The following is a 14,079-nucleotide window of genomic DNA, read 5'->3' as shown; positions in this document are numbered from 1 at the left end:
CCATTCACACCATGTAGATTCAAACATCTACACTCAGGGTCACAGACCTGAACCAAGTCTGTCGTGGAACCAGGACTGAAGGAGAAGGGAGGACTAAGGGAGAAGTCTGAAATAGCTAAAAATCTGCCCTTTGCCTTTGCCACTAAGTCACAGTATCAGATATGAGGACCAAGGAGTTACACAGGCCTGTTAGTGGTTACTAGACTGGGTTTTAAATTTTGTAATTCCAAGTTTCTTTTCAGATCAAATATTGGGCCTGCACAACAGCAGCCCATGAGGAAGTGATGTCCAGAACTTGTGCGAGTGTCTCAGACTATTTGAATTTGTTTTTACGGAATTGTCTTTTTGCATACAATCCACACCTATGGCCAAATAGAGGCTTTCTTACAGCTAGCTGACTGAAGGCACAACACTGGAACTAGTTCTGCAGACTTGTTCTTGAATATGTCTGTTTCAGTCTTAGATTTAGAACTCCAGTCTTTCTCCCCCCCCTCTTCCTCCTCCCTCTCTATCATTCAATAAACAATTCAAATAATCATTTCTTGAACAAAACCTTGGAAAATTGTCATAACATTAAACCATAGTATCCACCCTTCATGTCTGGCCATTTTGTTAACACAAGTTGAGAACAAGCAAGAAAATCTGTAAATGCACGTACAGATGCACACACCACACCCACACCTATACCAGATAGACACATACATACAGAAACACAAAAAAATCACAGCACATTTAAACCTTGTTTTTTTTTAATACTTTAAATACACCAAAACATTTGATGCCGTCAGGAAATCACTAGCTCCCCCCACACATGCACCACACACACATACACACACAGATACACAGACATAGACACACACAGACCCACACACACACAGACACCCCCCCACACTGCCAGTACTGGAGCTTGAACGCAAATGTGGGTAATATCCCTGAGATTTTGTAATGAAAGATACCATTTTACTCATTTGCACCACAGCTCTACTTGTGACTTTTTGGTTGCCAATTGGAGATAAAAAAAATCACATGGACTTTCTACACAAGTTGACTCCAAACCTTAATACGCACATCTCAGTCTCCAGACTGATTGAACAACTTACATTCTCACCAGCAGTGATAGAGCTCCTTTTGCCACATCCATGACAGCATTTGTTACTAATCACATTAAAATGTTTTTATTTTCCTTCCTTACTGCAGTGAGGTGGAATTACAGTGTTGTTTTTGTTTACATTTCCTTTATGTTCAGAGATATTGAACATTTCTTCTTGTGTTGATTGGCCTTAATTACTTATTCTAAGAAGTTTGTCTTTAGGTCATTACCTCATTTATTAATTGGGATGTTATTTCAGGGTTTACTGGGGGCAATTTTTGTGCTATCTATATATTTTTTCCTATTAGGATCTCGTTTGATGAATAGCTCATGAAATTCTTCTCCCATTCCATGGGTTTTGTATTTAGCTTGGTATGTTCTTTGTCAGGCAGAAACTTAAGTTTCATGCAATCCCGTTTATCCAGTCTTTCTTGGATTTCTTGTGATCCTGGATCTTTAGTTAGAAAATTTCGACCTGTGTTGTAGGAGTCATAGTGTTTCCCCTGCCAGTTCTTGTAATATTTTCATGGTTTCTGGCCTTATATTGATGGCTTGGCATATGTGGACAGCATTAATTTAATCTGCCTACAATTCCTTGGTTCACAGACACAGCAAAGTTGTACCCTTTCTAAGTAAGATGAGGTGTTTCATGATGGTTTGGAAAGGGGATGTCTACTCAGCAGTGTGAATATGGAAATCACAGGAGGTAGGCTCAGGCATAATTATTTTTAATTACATTTTTAATTGTAAGTACAATGAATCCTAATCTGTGACACTTTTTTCATCATCTCCCCCATCTCAGAAACAGCTCCTTCCCCTCAATTTTCCTAGTTTCATTGGATATGCATTGAAAATTGTGACTTCATTCACCTCCTACCCATCTTTCAAGTGCCAGTTTCCTCATTTACATTTTATTGTACTGTTGGATTTTCTAAAGAATTACACCATTTAAATTCTTTCCAACATATACTGTACTTCATGAAATATATTTAGGTGTACGTGCATACAATACTTTGTATATTTTCATATAGACCAAGCTTCCACAATTGAGAGAAAACATGCATCCTGACTTCACAAAAATTTTTCCAGTTCATCAATTTCTTTATAAATGTGCAATATTCTAATTGATGAGTAACGTTACTCTGTATATATATTTTTTTCTTGATTCATTCATCTATTGAAGCTATTTGTGCAATATAAATAACTTGACAATGAACATAGATATGTAGGTGGCCTTACTTTATCCTGATTTTTAGTCTTTTGGATAAATGCCCAAGAATGGTAGTACTGAACCACAAGGTAGGTATAGTTGTTTTGTGGGTTTTTTCAGTGTAGTTAAACAAGATTACATTCCCACCAACAATATTTTATAATCAATCTTAAATGAAATGGAAAAAGAGAAGCAAGTCAAGAGATTCTGTTTTTAGTGTTGTTATTGTTTCTGTTCGGTTGTGGGACCTGAACTCTGGGCCAGGGCACTGACCCTCAGCTCCTCAGCTCAAGGATACAGCTCACTACCACTTGAGCCACACCACCACTTCCAGCTTTTTCTGTTTATGTGGTGCTGAGGAATCAAACCCAGGGCCTCGTGCTTGCAAGGCAAGCACTCTATCACTGAGCCGCCTTCCTAGCCCATCTCAAGTGTATTGGTTCGCATTTCCTTTATGGCCAGAGATATTGAACATTTTTATGACTACTGGACAAGTTTATTTCTTCTGAGACGTCTCTACTTAGCTTGTTTGCCCATCTGTAATTGAGTTGTTAATTCTTTGCTAGTATAATTATTGAGCTCTTTGTATATTCTGACATACACCTGGCAAAGATCTCTCCATCCACAGGCTCTCTTTAGCTTGCTAATGATGTGCTTTGCCATGCAGAAACTTCTTAGTTTGGCACAATCCCATTTGTGAATTATCTCTTTGAGTCCAACCATTATTGATGGTGAACTCTATATTCATGCTCAGTGGGAGACAAGGTTAGCAAGACTTATATTCTTGAAACACTTCTTTCTAGAGGTCAGTGATGGACATGTATGGTTTCCCCATTTATACAGGAGGAGGAGGAGGAGGAGGAGGAGGAGGAGGAGGAGGAGGAGGAGGAGGAGGAGGAGGAGGAAGAAGAAGAAGAAGAAGAAGAAGAAGAAGAAGAAGAAGAAGAAGAAGAAGAAGAAGAAGAAGAAGAAGAAGAAGAAGAAGATGAAGAAGCAGAAGCAGAAGAAGAAGAAGAAGAAGAAGAAGAAGAAGAAGAAGAAGAAGAAGAAGAAGAAGAAGAAGAAGAAGAAGAAGAAGAAGAAGAAGAAGAAGAAGAAGAAGAAGAAGAAGAAGAAGAAGAAGAAGGAGAAGAAGAAGGAGAAGAAGAAGGAGAAGGAGAAGGAGAAGGAGAAGGAGAAGGAGAAGGAGAAAAAGAAGAAGGAGAAGGAGAAGAAGGAGAAGGAGAAGGAGAAGGAGAAGAAGAAAGAAGAAGAAGAAGAAGAAGAAGAAGAAGAAGAAGAAGAAGAAGAAGAAGAAGAAGAAGAAGAAGAAGAAGAAGAAGAAGAAGAAGAAGAAGAAGAAGAAGAAACAGAAGAAGCAGAAGAAGCAGAAGAAGAAGCAGAAGCAGAAGCAGAAGCAGAAGCAGAAGCAGAAGAAGCAGAAGAAGCAGAAGAAGAAGCAGAAGCAGAAGCAGAAGCAGAAGCAGAAGCAGAAGCAGAAGCAGAAACAGAAGAAGAAGAAGAAGAAGAAGAAGAAGAAGAAGAAGAAGAAGAAGAAGAAGAAGAAGAAGAAGAAGAAGAAGAAGAAGAAGAAGAAGAAGAAGAAGAAGAAGAAGAAGAAGATGAAGAAGCAGAAGAAGAAGCAGAAGAAGAAGCAGAAGAAGAAGCAGAAGAAGAAGCAGGAGGAGGAGGAGGAGGAGGAGGAGGAGGAGGAGGAGGAGGAGGAGGAGGAGGAGGAGGAGGAGGAGGAGGAGGAGGAGGAGGAGGAGGAGGAGAAGGAGGAGGAGAAGGAGGAGGAGGAGGAGAAGGAGGAGGAGAAGGAGAGAAGGAGGAGAAGGAGGAGGAGAAGGAGAGAAGGAGGAGAACGAGGAGGAGAAGGAGGAGGAGAAGGAGGAGGAGAAGGAGGAGGAGAAGGAGGCAGAGAAGGAGGAGGAGAAGGAGGAGGAGAAGAGGAGGAGAAGAAGAAGAAGAAGAAGAAGAAGAAGAAGAAGAAGAAGAAGAAGAAGAAGAAGAAGAAGAAGAAGAAGAAGAACAACAACAACAACAACAACAACAACAACAACAACAACAACAACAACAACAACAACAACAACAAGATCACAGAAAATTGCATAAGTTTGCAATGGAAGGAAAATATTGTGATTTGTGAGCAAGATGGCATGGTAGTCTACATAAAAATTCAAACATGTTTACAGTTTTACACTTTTACATTCTTTCAATTAGTTGGTTACACACGAAGTCTAATAATGAAGAAATAAAAACATCTTGTACATCTCAAACAAACTTCAAATTTAAGTGGTTAGAGTGTAGTTGTGGAGATGGGAGGAAAGGAATTGTAGGGGAAAAACAAAGGAGGAGGCAACAATGCTTGATAAGAAATGTACTCATTACCTTGCTCTTGTAACTGGAACCCCTCCATAAAGTTTTTTATAATAAAAATTTGTTTAAAAATAATAAAATAAAAAATAAAAAAAATCTATGCAGGGAATTTGAAACTTAGTGGTCGAGTATTCACCTAATATCTGTGAAGTGTCCTTGTTATATCACCTGCAAAATACAAAATAGACCAAAAACTTTAAAAAATGATACAGGAAGGAAAATAAAGCACAGGGGTTGGGGCTAGTAAGTGGTTTACTTCCAAAGAAGAAGTAGCAACAGATAATTTTGGGGGTACATATTTGAAATCCAAACATGCTTTCTTTCGTGGTTCACGTGTTCAAGGCTAGTCAGCTAAAAAAAAAGCACAACAAAAAACGAGGAAGAGGGACATGACAGAAGAAATAATAATCTGAAATAAATTAAACTTCATTTGGATGGTGGGAAGAAGTCTCTCAGCTCTGTTATTTTCTTTTAAGTAAGTTTCTAGCCTTTTGACCATGTGAGAATGCAGCAACAAGGGAACACATTAAAGGCCTGGTGAAACTGACCTCTCAGCGCATTGAATTTTCTTGGTTCTAGATCATGTCCTTCAGAATTTCTGTTGAGTACACATAAGTTTCTCTAAGCTATTGGGACCTTGTCTTAAGGAGTTTTGTTATAGCATCACAATGGAATTGAAATAAACAGCTATACCTCTTTCTCTAAAGGAAGACTCATGGATTTGGCAGTAGGAGAGTTCAAACGGAGGACCTCCAATTGTCTAGGTAGGGGTTCTACCACCTAAGTTCCCTACTCCAGCCCTTGTTCTTCACTTTGAACTTATCAACACATTGCCTTATGGATTTCAAGGATTCTGAAGTAAACTATCTCACAGGAAACTATTATGAGAAATGATGATAAGTATAAGAGGGACACCTCTTATACTTTAACAACTTCTTTGAATTTTCTCTTTATTGTCAAGAAAAGTTTCCAATTGAACTCTTCGTTATGTGTCCCCTGCATCTAGGAATACATAGGATTCCACTTTGTTTTTAGATTGTTGGAGCAAGTTCCAAGACTTGCACATATAGTGAATAGAAGCCACTGGTTGATGTATGCTCCTGCACATGCCCACTGTTCTGGCAGGAGCAGATATAAGGACATGGATACTACTCAAGGACAAAATATTTGGGAGCAACCCTAGGACCTTGAAGCCAACAAGGACAGAATGCACTTTCTGATAGACTTGAAGTTCCTGCAACTCTGCCATGGCAGCACCAGTGGCATCACTCTCTGCACCTCACATCCCTGTGGAAACCTTGGCAACAGTCCTCCAGGCACAAGACAAGAAGATCCAGTGGGTTCATTCCAAGCTGTGATTGGTCCATTGCAACCATTGTGAGTGGTCTCTGTAGTCCATTACATTGCTGAGAGTTCCTAGTGACCTGCTGGACTGAGTGCTACATTGACAGTTTCCTTTAGGTTATTGCTCTGGGGTTTTTATTTTCTTAGCTAAGTTTAGGTAGATTTACTCCTTGGCATCTTCGCAGAAAGATGGAAGAACATAATGAATTATCCTCAAGCTCTTCAGAGAAGGAGATTTTCACTGAACAAGACAGTTTGAAGGTGATCATTAGCTATGGCAGGAGGAGATTTTCCCTGAACAATATACCATGAAGGAGGAAATCATTGACTATGGAAGCTATGGATATGTAAATTTGGCCTAGCACCACCTCGTAGTCAATAAGGTTGTAGTGAAAATAATCCTGAAGATGAGATTTCAACAATTGTTAAATCAAAAATAAGATGGACAGGCAGGGAAGGTGGCTCAGTGGTAGATGTTTGCCTTACATAAATGAGGCCCTGGGTTCGATTCCTCAGCACCACATAAACAGAAAGAGTTGGAAGTGGTGCTGTAGCTCAAGTGGTAGAGCAGTAGACATAACCTGAAGAGTTCAGTGACAGTGCCCAGGCCCAGAGATCAAGCCCCAGGACCCACAAAAAAATGTTTAAATGAGATGGACATTATTAAGATTTTCCATCACCCACACATGATCAGGTCATATCAGGTGAGGGAAATGTATGAGCACAAATACTTGGTAGTGGAACTGGCCATCCAGAGACCTCCTTAGACAAATGTGAAAATCATACCGCCTATTCAAGAATGAAGTCAGGAGTTTATTCAAACAGATTGTGAGGACTGTGCATTACTTTAATGAAACTGAAAATGACTGAAACATTAAATCCAATAACATCGTGTTGGATGACAAAGGCAATGTGAAGTTCAATGATTTTGGCATGAGCATAAGGATTTCCCAAGGGTAGTTGCTGAAGGACGTATTTGGTACCATAATTTTGTCCCTATAAAATAGTGCTTCCATGAAAATTACAATGGCTGCAAAGTAGATAGCTGGTGCTTGGGAGTCCTCATTTATATTCTACAGGGATGACAAATATCCCATTTGAAAGTATGAATTTTAACCAGATACAGGTAATTGTCATGGAGGCCACGTACATTTCTCCATTCATCTGTCTCCAAAAGAACAAAATATCATCTTGAAATGGTAAACTGCAGAGCCAAAGCAGAGGCATAGTATAGAACAAACAATGGAGATCAGCTCAACCAAATTGAGGGATATTTCCTATGTCCTGATAAGCCACTATGTAATGAGCTAAACCCTATTATTCTTGCACTCTTGTGTGACATGAGGTACAGCCTGCCTGATACACACAAATCTATATTGGACAGGACATTCGATGATATCATGGTCATCTATGTTTTGATTTTAAAAAGTCTTAAAATAGAATGACAGCAGTGAAATTAAATCAGTGCCTTCAATTGTTGCAGTGTGCCCAACTCCTGCAGATAAATAGTATGTATATATCTCACAAATATATTACATATTAAATATATGTCTAAAACTTATTTTATACAAAATTAGGGGACAGTGTTATTAGATTTATCCTTGAAAAAAAGATTAACAAAAAATTAAAGATTGCTCACTTTGGCAGCACATATACAAAAATTGGAACGATACAGAGATTAGCATGGCCCTTGTGCAAGGATGACTTGAATATTTGTGAAGCATTCCTGATTTTAAAAACTAAATAAATAAAGACAAATAGAGATCCCAGTTTGAAGTGTGAAAGTAAGTGGAAGGCCCATAAATTCAAATCCTAGTACTGGCCCATAATCATACATTGAATTAATTTTTGTATGTCTTTTATTATAAAAAAAATACTGTGCAGAGGGGTTACAATTAAATGAGTAAGGTAATTTCCTATCAAGTATATTTCCTATCAAGCATTGTTGCCTCCTCCTTTGTTTTTCCACTACCATTCCTTCTCTCCCACCTCCACGAGTATTCTCCCCACCTCCGAAGTTCTAATGTTTGTTTTCAACGTAGGGTCTTGTACATTGCATTTTTACAATGGGTCAACCTGTATCCCTATTTAAGCATTTTGTGTTTTCCCTTACCCTCTCCAAATTAGAAAAATGTATATACAAGATGCAGGATACCAGAATCAAATGCAGTGAAAACAGGAGTTATACCATGGGGGAGGTACATACAAAGCAACAAAGAAATCAATTTATAAATATGTTGGAAACTATCACAAGAAAGAAAAAAAATATCTTGGGGTTCATTTCGCCTAACATCAACTTGTCTAAAAATTTCTGCTTTTCTCAGACATATACTAGTTATTGCAAATAAGAGAAACCATGGGATCTATGTTTCTTTGGGTATGGCTTATTTCACTTAATATAATTTGTTCCAAGTCTTTCCATTTCCTAACAAATGGGACAAAGAAATTCTATGGAGGCATGGAATTGTGTATATATACCACGTTTCCTTGATCCATTCATCAACTGAAGGGTATCTGGGTTGGTTCCGTATCATAGTTATGGTAAATAATTCTGCAATAAACATAGTCTTGCTGGTAGCATTAGTATGATCTTGTTTGTGAACATTTGGGTAAATGCCCAAAAGTGGTAGTTCTGGGTCATAGGGCAGCTCTATGTGGAGTCTTCTGAGAACCTCCATAATCTTTCCAAAGTGGTTGAACACGTTTACACTCCCACAACAATACAGTAAGTTTTCCTTCTATCCACATCCCCTCCAGCATCTGTTGTTATTAGAGTTCTTGATTATAGCCATTCTAACTGTGGTGAGATGGTATTTCTGTTCTTTTTATTTGCATTTCTTTTATGGCTAGGGAGGTTGAGCATTTCTTCATGTGTCTATTGGCCATCCTTCTTTTCTCTTCAGAGAAGTTTCTTTTTGAGTCTTTAGCCCACTTATTTATGGAGAAGTGGTTTCTTTGAGGATTGGTTGTTGGGAGATTTAATTTTTTGAGTTACAGGTATATTTTAGATATGAGACCCTGTCTGTTTAATGGCTAGTGAAGATCTTTTCCCAATCCATAGGCTTTCTATTGATCTTGTTAACTATGTCCTTTGCCATGTAGAAGCTCTGCAATTTCATGCAATCCCATTTGTCCAACCTTTCTTTGATTTGTTGTGTTTCTGGGTCTCCATTAAAAAAAAATTCGGCCTGTGCCAAGGAGACCTAGGGTTTCTCCTATTCCATCCTATTCCATCAGAGTGTCTGCTTTGACTCAGATGGCTTTGATCCATTTGGAGTTGATTCTGGTGCAGATTGATATATAAGGATCTAGCTTAATTTTCTACAAGTGATTAACCAATTTTGCCAGCACAATTTACTTAAGAGGCTTGCTTCCATTCTATTTTTTTAGCTCCCTTATCGAAGATTAGGTAGCTATATGTCTGTACGTTCATTTCTGCCTTTTCAACTCTATTCCATTGTTCCTGATGTCCGTTCTTGTGCCAGTACCAAGCTGTTTTAATTACGATGGCTTTGTAGTAGAGTTTGAAATTTGATATTGATATTCCTTCATCACTGTTCTTTATGATAAGGATATTTTTTTCTATTCTGGGTTTTTTATTGTTCTATATGAATTTTTGGATAGCCTCTTTAATTCGTTGAAGAAAGGGGTTGGAATATTTATAGGTATTGCATTAAATTGGTAGAAAGCCTTGGAAAGTATTGCCATTTTCACGATGTTGATCTTTCCAATCCAGGAACATGGGGGGTTTTACCACTTTGTAAGTTCTGTTTTGATTTCCCTTTTCAGGTTTTTAAAGTTTTCATTATAGAGGTCCTGCCCTTCTTTGGTTAAATTAATTCCTAGATATTTTTTGGGGGTGCTGTTATGAATGTAGTTGCTTTCCTGATTTCAACCACGCTTTTCTCATTATTGGCATACAGAAAAGCCATTAATTTTTGATGGTTATTTTTATACCCTGCTCCTTTGCCAAATTTTAAATCAGCTTGAGTAATTTTGGTGATTTGCTTTTCTTTTATAGCTAGAAATGTTGAGCATTTCTTCATGTGTCTATTGGCCATCTTCTTTCCTCTTCAGAGAAGTTTCTCTTTAAGTCTTTAGCCCACTTATTTATTGTGCAGTTGTTTTTTTGAGGATTTGTTGTTGGAGGATTTATTTTTGTGAGTTCCAAGCACATTTTAGATATGAGGTCCTTGTCTGTTGTATTGCTAATCTTCTCCTAATCGGTGGGCTTTCTATGGATTTTGCAAGTTATGTCCTTTGCCATGCACAAGCTCTGCAGTTTCATGAAATCCCATTTGTGCAACCTTTCTATGATTTGTTGTGTTTCTGGGTCTCTATTAAGGAAATTTTGACCTGTGCCAAGGAGACCTAGTGTTTCTCCTATTCTTTCCAGTACTGTTTTCAGGGTGTCTGCTTTGACTCTGAGGTTGACAATTACTTTTGTAAACCGGAACTTGTTTGTTTTTTTCCATCTTTTGTGTTCATAGGAGTGTCTGTGTTATGTGTAAACAAGCTGTTCTACAAGGTATCTTTCAGGGTGATAGAGTAGTTATTATATGGCTATATGTATTTTATAATGACATAGAGCTTTCTCGTGACTTACCTACATAAATCTTTTAATGTTATTTAAGGGCCAAGAAGAATGCCAAACTTACATTTTTGTGCCTATCTCCATCCTATTTCTCCCTATTGTCTAGTGGTTTATATAACACTCAGCATAACTGAAACTGGCACATGGAACAGACATGGACTTGATGGATCTTGACTATGAGATGGCGCCAAATACAGGAAATATCAGAATCAATGAGATCGAAGCAGTTGTCCAAGGTGCCTAGTTGTATTAACGTCCTTGGCTTCCAATGGTCTCACCTGCCTCTGTCAGAAGCCTGTTAGTGGTCTGTCACCATCAAAGCTCATACTGAAGTTTAACTATTCAATGTAGCAGTGTCAGGAAGTAGAACCTTTAAAAGATGTTTCAGTCATAAATGGATAAATATTATCTCATCAACTCTCAAGGGACTAACGTTATCACTGTTATGAGTTGTTAAAAGCAACCTATGCCCCTTACTCCCTGTCATTCTAGCACATACCATGATGCTGAGATCCTCTGTGATATGATGCACCTACAGGGCCTTGTCCCATGTGCTACCATGCTATATAGACTATCCAGCTACTACTATTAGGCTTGAAATAGACCTTATATTCCTCATGAAGTATACAGCTTAATTGATTTTAAACAATGACAAAATGGACTGAGATTTTATTCTTTTTGTCTTTTTCATGGAAGTGAGGATTAAACTGAGGGCCTTAAACTTACTAGGCACATAAATTGCCACTTGTGCCTACATGCACCCAACTCTTTTTCTTTCTTTTTCAGTTTGCTTTTAATATAGGATCTTGTGCTAACTTCACCCAAGTCATCCTCAGTACCCCATACTCCTATAACTCTACCTCTTGATATCTGGGATTACATGACTGTGACACCACAGTTTGCCCATTAGACCATACTACTCTTTAGGGGAAAGAGATACAGATTCCTGAGACGTTTATGTGGGTTTGTGTGTCTGCTTGTGTGCTTGTGTGTGTGTGTGTGTGTGTGTGTGTGTATCCACGTGAACTGTTCTTGATGATTTACTTAGTACTGAGGGTGAATTTTCCTTAAGAATCTGTATTCTTAATTCATTCCACTGAAAAAGAAATATTTCTCTGTGTACTAATGGCTCATAACTATAAGTCTAGCTCTTCAGAATGCTGAGATTTTGGGATAACATTATTAATATTATCCCAGGTGTTATCCCAATGTTATCCCAATGTTATGCCAGGTGAGCCAGGAAAAGTCCATGAGACTCTTATCTCCATTTCCTCACCAGAAAAGTCAGAAATGGGGCTGTGGTTTAAGTAATAGAGTAATATTCTTGAGGAAAAAAATAGGAATAGCACCTAGGCTCTTATCAATGCTCAGGACCCATACATAATATCCAGATAGCACTTGTGCTATTACAATGAGCTCTTGTGCTATTGCAAGTCACAATTAAGTCTGATGGATTCTCTCTACAGGCCAGTTGCAGTAAAAAAAAATTTTTTTGTAGTGCTCGCTTTGGCAGCACATATACTAAAATTGGAACAGTACAGAGATTAGCATGGTCCCTGCACAAGGATGACATGCAAATATGTGAAGCGTTCCATATTTTTTTTTTAAATCTTGTATTACTTCATGAGGTATGTTCTTTCTGGACCATCTTTATGCCTAATTTTTCTCTCTGGAATGATATTGAAATAGAGAAAATATTCAGTGAGGAATTTGGTTTCTGGATCCCTCCCTCATTCATTATTGACATGTTCTCTCTTTTTATTTTTTGGCAGTCCTGGAGCATGAACTCAGGGCCTGCACAGTGTCACTGAGCTTCTTTTTTGCACAAGTCTTGCACCCTTTGACCTGAGCCACAGGGCAACTTCTGGCTTTTTCTGTTTATGTGGTACTGAGTAATTGAACCCAGGGCTACATGCATGCTAGGCAAGCACTGTACCACTAAACTACATTCCAAGCCCCATGTTCTCCTTTTTAACATATGTCTAACATATTTAGCTCTGTCCCATCTCTGAAGCCACGGCTACTGCTCTTGAATGTATCCTCAATTTAACTCCTAATTGTGTTTCATTTCCTATAACTGCCGAAATATTTTCCACTCCACCCAAGGAACTATCTTTCATTTTCTTAAATTTCACACTTCATTGGTTAATGTCAAACAATAACTCAACATTACCAGTGTCTGAAATTGAGGACACTTAGAATAATAAATAGCTTTTTCCAATGTTTTTCTTTTTTTTTTCAACTCTGGGGATTCAACTCTGGTCTCTGTGCAATCCTTTGCCGCGGATGGGGTTCTGTCGGGACGACAGAGGACACCTAGGGGAGGAACTGGAATAGGTGGGGAAATGGCAAACAGACAACTCACACACAAGAGGAGTGGATGCTGACTGCGATTTAATGCAGAGAATAACAGACTTTTATAGCAAAAATCTCCATAAGAAAGGGCAAAAGGTTACATAATCTTGCTGCAGGGCTTCATTCTTGGGCGGTCACCAGCTGGTCGCCTGAAAGGGCAAAAGGTTACACAACCTTGCTTCAGGGCTTCATTCTTGGGTGGTCACCAGCTGGTTGCCTGATAGGCACTTGTTTCCGGCTTATCTCTAAGAAATATAATGGGTTTTGATGTTTGTCACCAACTAACCATTACCTTATTTCTATAGAGGCCTTAACTGTCCCATAAGATCTTTTCTGTTCTTTCTTTAATAGTAAACACCAAGGAGACTTAGATTTAGCAAGTATCTTAGTAAATGAAAGAGAGTAATAAGAAGTTCTTTCTCCTAAGTAGTTATCTCAGCAATTGCCATACATTCTTTCTGTTCTAGCCGCACCTACAGCTTCTTGTAAATCTCTTACAAACAATTCCTTCTGCTGAGATGACATCGTGAAACCCCCAATACTTTTATATTTAATTATGACTTGTCTACTAAACTCCATAAGAGGGGTTTCAGGGTAGCACTTAACTCTGGTGAGTTAGTCATATTTTTAAGACACTCATGAGATATTTGAGTCGTCAGCACTCTTAAGAAAGAGCTTTGAATAGGGGAACGTTGACAATGAGTAAGTACAATGAACAGCAGAAACAGTAAAAGATTAATAGGCACTCCTATACAGTGAGGAAAAGAAAGGCAGAAACACATCTTTCCCAGGGGCTTGCCAGCCTTTTTCCAGGAGTAGGCCTCTTAGAAGCCCTATTCTCTGAGGTAGACTTCGGTGAAGTCCCAAAACTCAGAGATAGGTCTCTGAAGCCCCTGTCTTAGGTCTGATAGATGGTTTCCCATGCTAAGCAGACTCCACTGGAGTCGGCGTGGCAATCCTTCAGCTCTTCAGCTAAAAGTGAGTGCTCTACCAGTTGAGCTACAGTACTACTTCCATCTTTCTGAGTGGTTAATTGGAGATAAACCTTTCATTCCCAGGCTGCCTTTGAACTGGGAGCCTCAGATCTCATCCTCCAGATAGCTAGGATTACAGGAATGAGCCACCAGT

The 14,079-nt window shown here is 38.6% G+C and overlaps 2 non-coding genes across 2 annotated transcripts; both read left to right on the top strand.

The window, feature by feature from the left end:
* The first annotated feature begins 7,633 nt into the window (after window positions 1-7,633).
* LOC138808146 (U6 spliceosomal RNA) lies at window positions 7,634-7,737 on the top strand. The gene has a single exon (XR_011366401.1). It is a non-coding gene; the product is annotated as a U6 spliceosomal RNA (small nuclear RNA).
* Window positions 7,738-12,093: 4,356 nt separating this feature from the next.
* Window positions 12,094-12,197, top strand: LOC138808143 (U6 spliceosomal RNA). Its single transcript, XR_011366400.1, has one exon. It is a non-coding gene; the product is annotated as a U6 spliceosomal RNA (small nuclear RNA).
* The last annotated feature ends 1,882 nt before the right edge of the window (window positions 12,198-14,079 follow it).

This window comes from Dipodomys merriami, unplaced genomic scaffold (assembly GCF_024711535.1).
Source record: "Dipodomys merriami isolate MVZ:Mamm:240054 unplaced genomic scaffold, mDipMer1.0.p SCAF_441, whole genome shotgun sequence".
Classification (NCBI taxonomy): Eukaryota; Metazoa; Chordata; class Mammalia; order Rodentia; family Heteromyidae; genus Dipodomys; species Dipodomys merriami.
Note: the sequence above shows the minus strand (reverse complement) of the source record. Positions and strands in the feature narration are given on the sequence as shown.